This window comes from Nicotiana tabacum, chromosome 12 (genome assembly GCF_000715075.1).
Source record: "Nicotiana tabacum cultivar K326 chromosome 12, ASM71507v2, whole genome shotgun sequence".
NCBI lineage: Eukaryota > Viridiplantae > Streptophyta > Magnoliopsida > Solanales > Solanaceae > Nicotiana > Nicotiana tabacum.
Genome location: NC_134091.1, coordinates 53830280 through 53842751, shown reverse-complemented (window position 1 = coordinate 53842751; position 12472 = coordinate 53830280). Strand labels below are relative to the sequence as shown.

Below are 12472 nucleotides of genomic sequence, written 5' to 3'. Positions count from 1 at the left end.
ACAAAAAATAATCTTATCAAGAAAATATTTTCACATAAATATTGTCTTCCATACCAAACAGCAAAAAGGAAACCAAAAGAATATTTGGGAGGGAAAAACAAAAGAAAACAGAGGAAAAAATAAAAAATAAACAAAAGAAAAAGACTGAATCATTCTATGCCCCTATCAATTTTCAATGCTTACTTTTGATATTTGAAAAATATGGTTTACATTTCTATGATTGCATTTCAGACAATGGACAATCCATGGAAAAGTTTTGTACAATAACTGTACGTCTGTACCTATAAACCAAGAAGAACATCTAAAAATTAGCTAGAATCTCAAAATTTACGTTGGAGAAAACATAAAGGTCTAAAGGAGAATGGGAGAATGTGGCAATGTAATTATATAAAGGCCAAATTGGAAGAAAGGATATACTTAACGTACAAGTAAGAATTTCATACATTTTTTCTTTGGAAAATGAAAAGGCTCTTAATGCATGTATCATAATAATTGCTCTTAATATTTTTAGATAAGTTTTAAAATTTAAAATGGTGTAGCGTACATTTTTGTACATTTATATTGAAGGAAGCAAATAAAATGTTACCTTTTGAATGATACTTTAGTAAAATAACATCACCTAAAAGTTTTTACACTTATAATATAGTATGATATATAATTTTGCTTCGGATTTATGTTATATACATATTGATAGCGTAAATATATATTTATTATTTTTCATGTAAATTAACTTCTAATATCATGTTGGTTAATTATTATTTTTACTATGTTATGAATTAATAATTATTATAGAGATTTATTTATTTTATCTTATAAATGATCGAGTTGTATAAATGTAATATACCACTTGAACATTGAAGGATTGGACACACTCTTGCAATTGATTTTACTTTGTAAAACTTCCTAAAATATTTCAGCTTTAATTTGTCCTGATTTTTGTTCAAGTGACAAAAAAATCGTCTGAATAACAATAAAAATTTATTTATACTAACGGTGTTTATAACTTAAACTCTTATTATACTAAGACTAAAATTTAACAAATGAAAATTAGTATTTTCTCTAGCGCCTTAACTTTTTACCTCAGCAAAGATAGTTTTACAATTCAACATAGGATTAGAATAAGTTTCATGCAACTGATATTTCACCCATACTTAGGTATGCCGTTAATATCTCATTAAAGCCAAAGCTATCATGTTTTTATTTCAAAACAAAATTATTTTAAGTAATTGAAGTAAGGAGCCTTAATTTAAGGGTAAGATGACTAAATTAATTTAAACGGTAATTTTTTTCGGACATTTGTATTACTAAGGTAAATGTTCTTATTTTACGTTATCGATTTGGTATAAAATAATACTATTAGATAGATTGTTCTATAGGTTGTGCAAGTATTATTTATATTGAAAACAAAATTAGTAGCCAAACATCGTGTCTCAACCTAATAATAAGTAGTTACATGAGATTTTTTTCATTTCTATATACTATTTAAAATTTTATTACGAAAAATGTCCATGTTTTGGTATTTATCCGCTAAATACATTTTAGTTACAAAATATATACAATCCACATTTAAAGGCTCCCAATCCATTATTTGTGCTTTCAATCAAGGGATTTAGTTACACCATTTTTTTTTTCTCTTCTCTCTCCCCTCTTCTCTCTAAACAAATGCAATTTAGATTTTTTTTTTTTTCCTATGTGTATTCAGTATTTTATTTTCCAATATTTCAGTGGTGATCGAAATCTAAAATTCTGGAAAGGAGCAAAGGGATGGGCTTAGCCAGTCAGCCACGTTACCTCACAAATTTGGAAGCTTCCCTTTATCTACCAAACTAAATACGATCAAAAAAATCAAAACTTTAATCATTTCACTCACCTCATCCTATCTTTCTCTGTATATATTCCAACTTCTCAGGTCCACTCTATACCTCTTGCTTTTGATTATAATATCTTATTACTAACAACTCTACAAATAAAAAGTGGCTCTTCCTCCCTAAATATTTTCGATACAGATAGTGTATGAAATTCAATGCACTGAGTATTCACATTAGCCAGTAAAATCTCTCCAAATGGAAGTGATTCAAGTTGCTACCAGAAAGTCATGGGTGGTGCTTTGAATTGCATGTGACACTATAACTTATCTACAACTTTCATACATTATTTCTACCTAGTTAAATACAACTACAATATCATACAACTTACATATAATTTTTATACAAATTTTATACAATATGTCTTTTGTATATTTTGTATCTGATTTATACATAGTAAAAATAAATTTTATACAACTAATTATATATTATACAACTTATCTACAACTTTCATATATTTTTTCTTCCCGGTTATATACAACTACAATACCATACCACTTAAATATAATTTTTATATAAATTTTATACAATATGTCTTTTGTATATTTTGTATCTGATTTATACATAGTAAAAATAAATTTCATACAACTAATTATATATTATACAACTTATCTACAACTTTCATACATTATTTCTACCCTGTTATATACAACTACAACATTATACGACTTAAATATAATTTTTATACAATATTGTTCAACTTTCATATAATATTTAAATAAAAAAATATATATAAACAACATAATACAACTTTTCTACAATTTTACTACAACTTTACTACAATTTCGTAAGTATAATGCATGCCATGTCGTCTTCTTCTTCTTCTTCTTCTTCTTCTTCTTCTTCGACGAGTTTCAATCTGAAAATTCAGCCAAAATCAAGTCTAATCTTTACCAAAACACCCTCAAAATTGAGATATAAACTCCAAATAATATTCTCAATTGTTTGCAACAACACCCAATCCAAATAAATAATGATTTTTGAAAACCCAAATTCGAATTCAAAGTTTCAAAACTTTTTAATGGCTGTTAATGGTGGAGAATCAAATACTTTCAAATTGAACACCAATTGTGCAACATTACTAGAATTTGAACACTAATTGTGCAACACCTTCAGCTCTACATTATTGAAATTTCAGTAAGTATGGAACTGCTGCTCTCTTTTCCTTTGCTCTTCGTTGTGCGTGTGTATTCTTTCAGAGTCAAAAATATTATAGGGCAGAGTACAGAAGGGACTCACTATGCTACAAGGAAAGACAATAGAATGAAGAAAGGACGAATCAAACCCAGTTTCATCAAGGCAACAACCTAGAAGTTTCAACACGGGTCCCTTTTCGCAGAATTAAATTAAAATAATTGGTAAATTTGTATATAGGAGGGAGAGAGAATAAGGATGTGAAATAATTGATTCCTAATATAAAGGGATACTCATTTAATTCCTAAAATGTATATAATTGGTAAATTTGTATATAGGATGTAATTAAATTGAAACTTGAGTAGGGAATAAAATTTCAAATAGTGTATAGGAATATAAAAATTCCTAGTTACATATACAAGGATGCATAAAGATACCGCGAGAGTTCATGTGCTCCCTTTCGGCCCAAGCAAAGCTTTGCCCTTGCATGCTAAGAAAATTTAATAATATTAACTGTGTATAATTAATGTATAATTTTTGAATAAAAATAACTAGCGAATGTATATTATATATATAATTGTGTATATTCAATGTATACGGACTATAAAAAGTAAATATAAAAAATTTGGCCAGCTATTTGTGTAACAATCCCGAAAAAAAAAATGTTACAGTTCTCATTTAATTGGTTGCAAGATTGGGTCCATTTGAAACTTGTTCAGCTGGAATTGCTATGAAAAAAATGAATCATTTAAGTGTGTCTCTCTACGTTGATAAAATTGTTCTATTTCTCATAATTTAGGGGTATTTCTTATCCGTTATCCTTTGTGTATTTTTTTAACCTTTACCCTTTAGAAAAGTATGAGATAGACAAATCCCCTCTAGAAAAGACAGCACGGGAACATGAGTCGTGATTTATTTGCAAATTCCACAAATGAATAGTTAAATGTATCGTGTTTAGATGATTGATGAACCAAAAGTACAATCATGCATGGCCGGTATAGCAGAGAGACTAAAGCAAATTAATTTTCGCGTCCAATATAGCACTTAGTTTTAATATATAACCAAGTATAAAAATTTAATGAGCAGATGGAAAATATATAAATTAAGGTGCGAAAGAAATAGAGTAAGAGACTTCACAGGCAATTAATAAAGACATAAACAAACTTATATAGTATATTGACAACAAACAGAAAAGCCACGTCACAGCAGCAACACACAAACCTAAGAACTGATCATGATCTGTTCCATGGTTGTAGTTTTATTGTTATTAATTACAATAACTTTTAGAAAACACATTTAATACAGAGACACAATGCAGTTTTTGGAGTGGGATTATCTTAACAATTGCAAGGGTCACAGGTGCAGTTTGATCCACACTTGCACCCATTTCCTCCTTCTGCTGCTTTCTCTCCTGATTCCACAAAGCTGCAATATATATTTCAAGTAATCTTTTTTAGTATTGTAGTCTGAGTTTAATTTAATTAATTCTATACACTAAGCAACAGGGACAGAGGTAGAAGCCACAAGTTTTGTCTAACCTAATAGCTTTTGTTCAAACCATGGTCGCATTTATAGGAGAGATTATGGGGCAAGTGAACTCATGGTCTCTTATCAAAATTAGATATTTTCTAAAATTAGTATAATATTAACTGTTGGCACTCATGCTCCAAGAAGGTTGAATGGTACACTTGGTTAAAGGTTGAGTTATTTACCAAGAGGAAAAATGATCAATTCCCGCTTAAAACATTTATTCCTCCTTATTGTTAGTAATGCACCCATGTACTGAAAATTCTAGATCCGACTATGACTCAAATAATGTATTTGTGTCAAGAAATTCATTAAATATATACACATGTTAAAGGTATTAATATTTGAAGTCATCATTCTAAAATCCAAATGCCATCAAGTTGATATTGTGGCTCTGCTGAGCAGATAACTTTGTAGGTGTTTGGACATAAACATTGTAATTTTTGAAAAAAAGTAGTATTTGGAGTTAAATTGAAAAATTATATTTGGAATTTGAAATTATGTTTGGACATGTATTTCACTTGAAAAAATATTGCAATTTTGTGAGTGGGGAAAAAAAATTTTGAAAATTTTGATTTTGAAAAACTCATTTTCGAAATTTTTTCAAAAACTAGCAAAATTTCATGGACATAAACATTTTTGATTTATGGACAAACGGGGCCTAAGAAGATGCAGATAAATGAATTCAATAGCATTGAGAATAAGTCAAGCAATCTACAATAACATGTTAAATTATAAGCTAAAACCTCCTAATTTCAAATTTTAATAACTTTTTCGACCTTATTTTCACCTCAAACTACTAATATATCTAAACCAAAGGAAAAATAAAATTAGACGTACTTGTTCACGGGAGCAACACCCTCAATGGTGGTAAAGGTAGTGGACTTCTCCAAGTCTGGGTACATCCCACATCTACAATATCATAAAAACACAAGTCACAATTTTTTTTTACTATAACTTTAATCAAGTATTATACATACGAGACGACTCATCGGTATTTCAAATATTAAAGTTTAGATACTGAGAAGTAAATCAGTATTTGCAGATGAACTTTAGTATTTGCACATATTGACACAAAATCTATATTCAAAACACTTACCCTCCGCCACTGCCGCATTTGCAGCCAGATCCACAGCCACAGTTTCCTCCGCAGCAAGACATGTTTAATTTTCTTAATTTGTTATTGGGAGATTTGTTGAAAAAGAAAGTTTAATCACTAAAGCAAGTTCTTGCTGTAGTTGTGTTGAAAAGTGAATCATAGGGTGGGGTTTTTTATAGAGGGAAAAGGAGAACAAAATAGGTAATTGTTTGCGTGACAAGTTGACAAAATCATGGTAGAATTTGTAAATTAGTATTTAATAATGTCTGAAATATCTCTTTAGAGGAGAAAGGCATGAAGCTAGTTGCCATTGAGTTTATTTTATTTTTTTAGTCTTAATCTTAATTAAGGAAATGAGAATTGATCATCCTACAATAGTTGACATTTCTAACGTATTGATTAAATTATGTAAAGGATAAAGTAAACGTGTATCCCTTAATTAATTTTGGATGCAATAACTATTAATTAGTCCTTTAGCTACGTTTACGAATAAATATGACTTTCAACATAGTAATGTTTGGGATTCAGTTAGGTACCGTTATATGTTCTTTTATGTTCGTTAAATACATGCTAATGTTGAAGAGCATTTTAGTTATTTTAATTAAAATTATAAGGATTTATAGGAATTCGGATTATCTTTTTAAGGTGAAATTTTCAACTCTCAACAACGACATAATCTAGGATTTATAGACTTTTCTCGCTCTAACCTATTAAAAACATTATCCGATTGGTATCTTTTTTTGGGAAACTTGTCCAAAGTGACTTTTTAACATATTTTTATCTGATGCTATTTGTGTTTGAATAGGATAGACCAATTATTTTATTCGATTGATTAATTGCTCAAAGGCATCAACAAGAACATATCAATTTTCTGTCTCAATCATATTCCAAAGTATTGCGTTTTAGAGTTTTTAGAATCTTGAAATTTACTCAAAAAACAACGAGAAAGCATCTTTGTTATATTCTTCAATATCATCTCATTTGATAGCAGTAGAAACTTAACAAAGAGTTTCTAGATTTTAACGATTACAGAAACCTAAACGAATTATTAATTTGACATAATTATTCAGTGATTGTTATTACCATCAAATACTTAAAAAATATAACAAAGTGACCTTACTACTTCAGCTATTTGTCGCTTCGATCCAATAACAAAAATACTTACAAGAGCTTGAACACAAAATAGTAGGGGGATTTGCAGTCGTACCCTATATTTGTATCACCTTTTAATTTGTACCCTATTTTTTAAAATTATTGATTTGGTAGCCATCTCATAAAAAACCGTAATAATATGACAATTACACCCCTGGCAAAAGATATAAAACGATCTCCTTCTCTCCTCTCAACAACTTTATAAAAAAAATCAGAAATTTGTCCAGATTCATTTTCAGAATCACACTTGCATGAAGTTGTTTCACCTTGAAGCTAAAACTTCATGCTAATGCATGCTGAAATTATTTATCATGCAGTCTACAGTTTTGTCATGAATTTTATCCGAAACTTCAGTCTAAACATGCTGAAATTATTTAGTTCATTTGATTAAACTTCAGACTAAACATGCTGAAGTTATCTAGTTCATTTACTAAAATTTCAGACTAAACATGCTTAAGTTATTTAGTTCATTTGCTAACACTTCAGACCAAACATGCTTAAGTTATTTAGTTCATTTGCTAAAACTTCAGAGTAAACATGCTTAAGTTTTTTAATTCAATTGCTAAAATTTCAGACTAAACATGCTTAAGTTGTTGTCTTGTAGTATGTAATTTTCTAATGAGTTTCTGTTAATGCATGCTTAAGTTATTTAGTTCATTTGCTAAAACTTCATATAAAATATGCTGAAGTTATTTAGTTCATTTGCTAAAACTTCAGACTAAATATGCTTAAGTTTTTTAGTTTATTTGCTAAAACTTCATACTAAACATGCTTAAGTTTTTGTCTTGCACTGTGTAATTTTCAAAAGAGTTTTTGCTAATGCATGCTGAAGTTATTTAGTTTATTTGCTAAAACTTCATACCAAAACATGTTGAAGTTTTATAACGCAGTCTACAGTTTTATCCGAAATTCAGTCTAAACAAGCTGAAGTTTTTTAGTTTATTTGCTAAAATTTCAGCCTAAACATGCTTAAGTTTTTGTCATGCAGTTTGTCAATAGTCTTTTATTAAAGAAGGGCAAAATCGTCTTTTTAAAATACTTTTAACAAAAAAAATAGGTACGGATGCAAACGGAAAAACAAAACGGGTATAAGTTAAAAAGGGGCGACCAAATAGGGCGACCCATGCAATTTTTACAAAATAGTACGCATTAAAAAGAGGGGTAAAAGACTCTTGAGATGACTATGAGATGCCCATAATAGATTTCCTTTTTATACTTCTATTTTCAGCCATTCAAGATGGTATTTCATCAATCATCAATTCCCTTTTGCTTTTGGAGAATACATATCTTTTACGAAAGAAGAAGCATATCTTAAATGAGTTACTTACAAAAGGTGTTGTACGAAGAAAATTAAAAGAAAATAAGAAACAACAAAGAACAGGCTTGGAAGATAATGCACAAATAAACCTTTTGGGAAAATTTACTGGAAAAAAAGGTGGAGCAACTTAACTAGGAGGTCAAGATTGAAAAGTCATTCTTTAAGCCAGTGTTATTATAAGTCATTGCTTACATCAATGAAGCGATGCGACGTGAGGGTAATTGTTTCAGGAGTGAAGTCCAAGGGGAACACACAGAGATGGAGGATGGCAGAAGTGAAGTGAAATTATGAGCAAGCGACTCAATCATGTGCTCGAAAGAAGTGTGCTCTTCAAACGACGACACAGAAAGTTGCAATTTCCACCTCCCTGAATGACTAGAATTTTAGAGGGGTTTCAGTTGCACTAAGACTCAAAGTTGCAATTTTCAGCTCATTATAAACCCATCCTTCAGTTTTCTCAATCCCCTGCCTCATAAAAGTTTTAACTATAGCATCTTGCATAAAGCAGATTAGACTAAATTACTCTTCTACATCTGTCAGGTTAACATGCCAATCTCAAGGCAAGTAAACAAAGCACAGCTACTTTTTCAATTATGGTGTAAGAGTTTCTCTTTATTTTTCTTTCTATATTTGGGGATGTGGAGAATTCTAACTATACAAATAATTGGTTTTCTTTGTTTATTGAATTTTTGCTACAAAAAAGTACTTCAGGCATCCGACCAACGGATGAAGTAATTAGTCTTACGACTGAAGCCGCAGGAATGGTTGGTTTTTGGTTCAAACTTTACTGGTAAATAGTTGATATCTTAAATTCAGGTTAGATATCTGATGTATTGGATGTCTAACTTTTATCATTTACCATTAAGTTAGTGAGTGTCTTGATTTCGTTGATAGTATCTTAATTGTTCCATTAAGTTAGTGAGTGTCTTGATTTCGTTGATAGTATCTTAATTGTTAATTCAGTCGGTGAGTATGTCTTGTGTATTTCAAACATGTCAAGTAAAAGATAATAGTGAAACCAAAGATCTTATGAAGAACCAAGGGACGAAATGCACAGCCAAGCAATGTTTTAACAGAGAAAAATTGAAGGAGAAAAAGAGCATGCAAGAGATGAATGATAATAAAATTGGACATAAAACTTCAATGTTTGAGAAAGAATAAGTTTGGGTTAACCATGGAGACCGCAAGCATCTTTGCAAAGTCGTTAAGTAGAGGACCTTCTGGCTAAATGACATATCCCTGTTTTACTCTGTAATCGTCCAAGTTTCCGAGGTTCCACACTATGAAAAAGTCAGTTCTGGTTCTATGATTTCATCACCTGCTAGCATGAGCGACAGCAAAATGCAAGAAATATCTAAAATTTATGCAAGTGATAGATTTAACCTCCAATCAAGATAATAAAGAGAAACTCAAGGCAGCTCAGCTTAGGTATTCAAAGAAGATAAAATAATCCATCTCCATTCAAAAAAGAAAGGGGGGGGGGGGGGGGGGGATGCAACACACACGAAATTTGGCAAAAATGAATGTCTTCATCGAATAAACTATTTCTGTAAATTTTTCAAGAAGCCAAATCAAAACTAAATATAATTAGCAAATGAGTGATAGACACCCTGATACTTTGGCGTGAGAGCCGCTAAATATGCCGTTCCTAATGAATATATGACAACAAACTGCATAAAATGTAGACTGTTCAAACCTAGCATAGAAAAGATCTTCTAAACCATTCTAGAGCTAAGTGTTACGTCTTCCATTTATGTAGAAAATATTTATGCCATAGTTATTAACTTTAAAGTAGTCAATTCAATTACATGAATAATTCAACAATATGTATTAAACTCATTTTGCTTTTATTTAGTTTTACACAGAAGAACCCATGTTGTTTCTAAACCACATGGACATGGGGAACCTAGAATATTAAGAGAAGATCCCAATTTCTTTCGAGAATTTCATCAAACATGTACCAAACAATGATGTTTTAACTAAGGAGTAGGTATTAACAATACCAAATTAAAAGCGGCAAAAGAATGGACATAAACAAAAGTTACCTTCACATAAAAGCATGGATTATCCACCCAGTTCAGCACGAGTTGGAACTACAGGTACAAGAAAATTCCCAAAAGGAGAATCAAAGATCCTAAAATTGCCAGTGCAGCCGTCTTGTTGTGCTTGAGCTAGTGCTGAATTCTTAGCCTGTTGTAGCCTGAGATTAGTGAAGCTGCTTGTTTGTTCTGCAATCACCACGCTAGAGGTTGTTGCTTTTCTCTTAGGTGGTGGAATGATAGCCCTGCGTGGAGGTTCACCGTCAATTTTCCTTCGCTTCGGTTCAAAAGACATGCTCCTCGCTTCTGTCAAATCTTAGCCCTACCAGGTCTCTAAATTTTGGGGCTAAGTGCACCAATAGCCATTTTTAGATCTGGTATTTATTATTCAGTATTAGGTCAAAACCGATTAGTCCGTCGTACGGACCGGTCGGTATGATAATACTTTGATCGAAGGGCGTTTTCGTAATATCAGGTTGAGGTCCGAAGTCAGGTCATCAAGTTTCGAGTTCTAGGACCGATCAGTGACAAGTTCGGTATCATTATCGAGCTCGTATCCAAATCGAACTACAGGGCGAAGTGAAATTATCGAGCCTAAGATGCATAGACCGACCGACACCGACCCCGAATCAATACTAGACTCCGAGTCGGAATCGAGCTCGAGTCAAGATCGAGGGCTCGAGTCAATACCGAGCTCGAGTTAATATCGAGCTCACAGACAAGAGCCGTTGCAACCACACTAGGGAAGAGAATCCTGGCAGGAATTAGAAAAAAACTAATTACTCATGGGTTTCCCACTATGTATTTTTTATTATATCTAAAGTAGGATCCCTCCACTATAAATGGATGATTGTTGTTTCTGTGAGGAGTACATTCACACATTGTAACAAAAGACTATTTCTTATATTTAAAGATCAATCATTTGAGCTCTCTTACTTCATCTTATCTAGTTCATTCATTATCCTCCTTTCAACCATTTTTATCTTTCGTTCTTATAGTCAAGGTTGGATACTTCTATTTCTCTTTTCGATTTGTATCAAGTTATACCACATACCCTTAGAACTACGTACAAATTCAACTCTATCCGATTTTCAGGGTAAACATTTTGGCGCCCACCGTGGGGCTGAGGATAACAGTGGTTGTTTGATACAAACCTGCAACACACACCGTTTTACGCTTGTCTTTTGAGAGTATCTTTAAATTCGGATTAGCAATGATAAACCCCCGATTAATGGCTTTACCTATCGACAATGAAGTCGGCCTTCAAGATGAAACCAACAACTTGACGCCTAGGGCCAGAAGGCCGCTTGTCGATGTCGTTGAAACTCGAGTCGAAGTACCACTAGACGTTAATTCGCATATGGCCCTTGAGATAAACCAACGTTCTGAACCTGAACATAACATTCATGGTGGTACTCGATCTGCAGCTCGAGACACCCATAACATTGAGGAAAATGGCATCGGCTTGCGTATGATTTTTGAAATGTTGCAAGCCAAACAGGTAGCGATAGCTCAGTTGCAGAGTCAAACCCAGCTACCGAGTAGGCCGGAGACCAGTCCACCTCGAGAAATTACCCACAGAACGGAGCCAGCTATAGTGAAGTCAAATGATGTAGTTGCGTGTCTTTAGATGTCCTTCTACTTCTTCCTTTATAGCTCGATGAGTCTTTTGTTTCCTTGTCTTCTGGGATTGTATAGCAGTAATTATTGGAGACCTTTTCTTGTGAGGCATGGACATCTAAGAGTGATACCCAAGGGTAGCCTCATGAATCTAGCTTGGAAGGGTAGCTAGATTCATCCTTAATCTTGACGAATTGCTTCCTCCATTTCTCCTTGATTAGAGCTTCCGCAAATTGTTCTAGATTTGGTCTCTAGCCGTGGTTAGCTCTCTTTCCATTCTTGCACGCTTGAGGATCTTTGACAAGGCTGATTGATTGACTTTCCTTCTTTGTTCTTTTGATTGATTGATTCTTTATCCATGTGAAGCAAAGTTCAAAATACATAGTCGTTAAGTATGATCTTATTTCCTTTCATCAACGTCGTTTCTCTCCGAATCTGTACATAATGAGATGTCATAAGTCAAGGCTTCTTTAGGTTATTGAACATTATTAAAATTCTAAACTTAACAATCTCCCCCTTTTCGATGATGACAATGATCTAAAAAGAGTTTGACTAATTTAGGAGGTACTTTCCTTTTTCGAGTGTACTTTTTCTCTCCCCTTGTCTTGGAGCTCTTCCTTATCTTTCTTGTTTGTTGCTCCCCCTGTCTTTGTACTCTTTTTTCTTCTCCCCATTTGACATCAATAAAAAAGAGCAAGAAGAACAATAGCTAATAATA

At 32.2% G+C, this 12472-nt stretch overlaps 2 long non-coding RNA genes across 2 annotated transcripts; both read right to left on the bottom strand.

Moving 5' to 3' along the window:
• Nucleotides 1–2471: 2471 nt before the first annotated feature.
• On the bottom strand, nt 2472–5693 carry LOC107818837 (uncharacterized). Its single transcript, XR_012697293.1, has 3 exons — nt 5626–5693; nt 5367–5438; nt 2472–2724 (listed from the first exon to the last, which is right to left on the bottom strand). It is a non-coding gene; the product is annotated as an uncharacterized LOC107818837 (long non-coding RNA).
• Nucleotides 5694–7159: 1466 nt separating this feature from the next.
• Nucleotides 7160–10962, bottom strand: LOC142166875 (uncharacterized). Its single transcript, XR_012697292.1, has 2 exons — nt 10141–10962; nt 7160–9413 (listed from the first exon to the last, which is right to left on the bottom strand). It is a non-coding gene; the product is annotated as an uncharacterized LOC142166875 (long non-coding RNA).
• Nucleotides 10963–12472: the final 1510 nt, after the last annotated feature.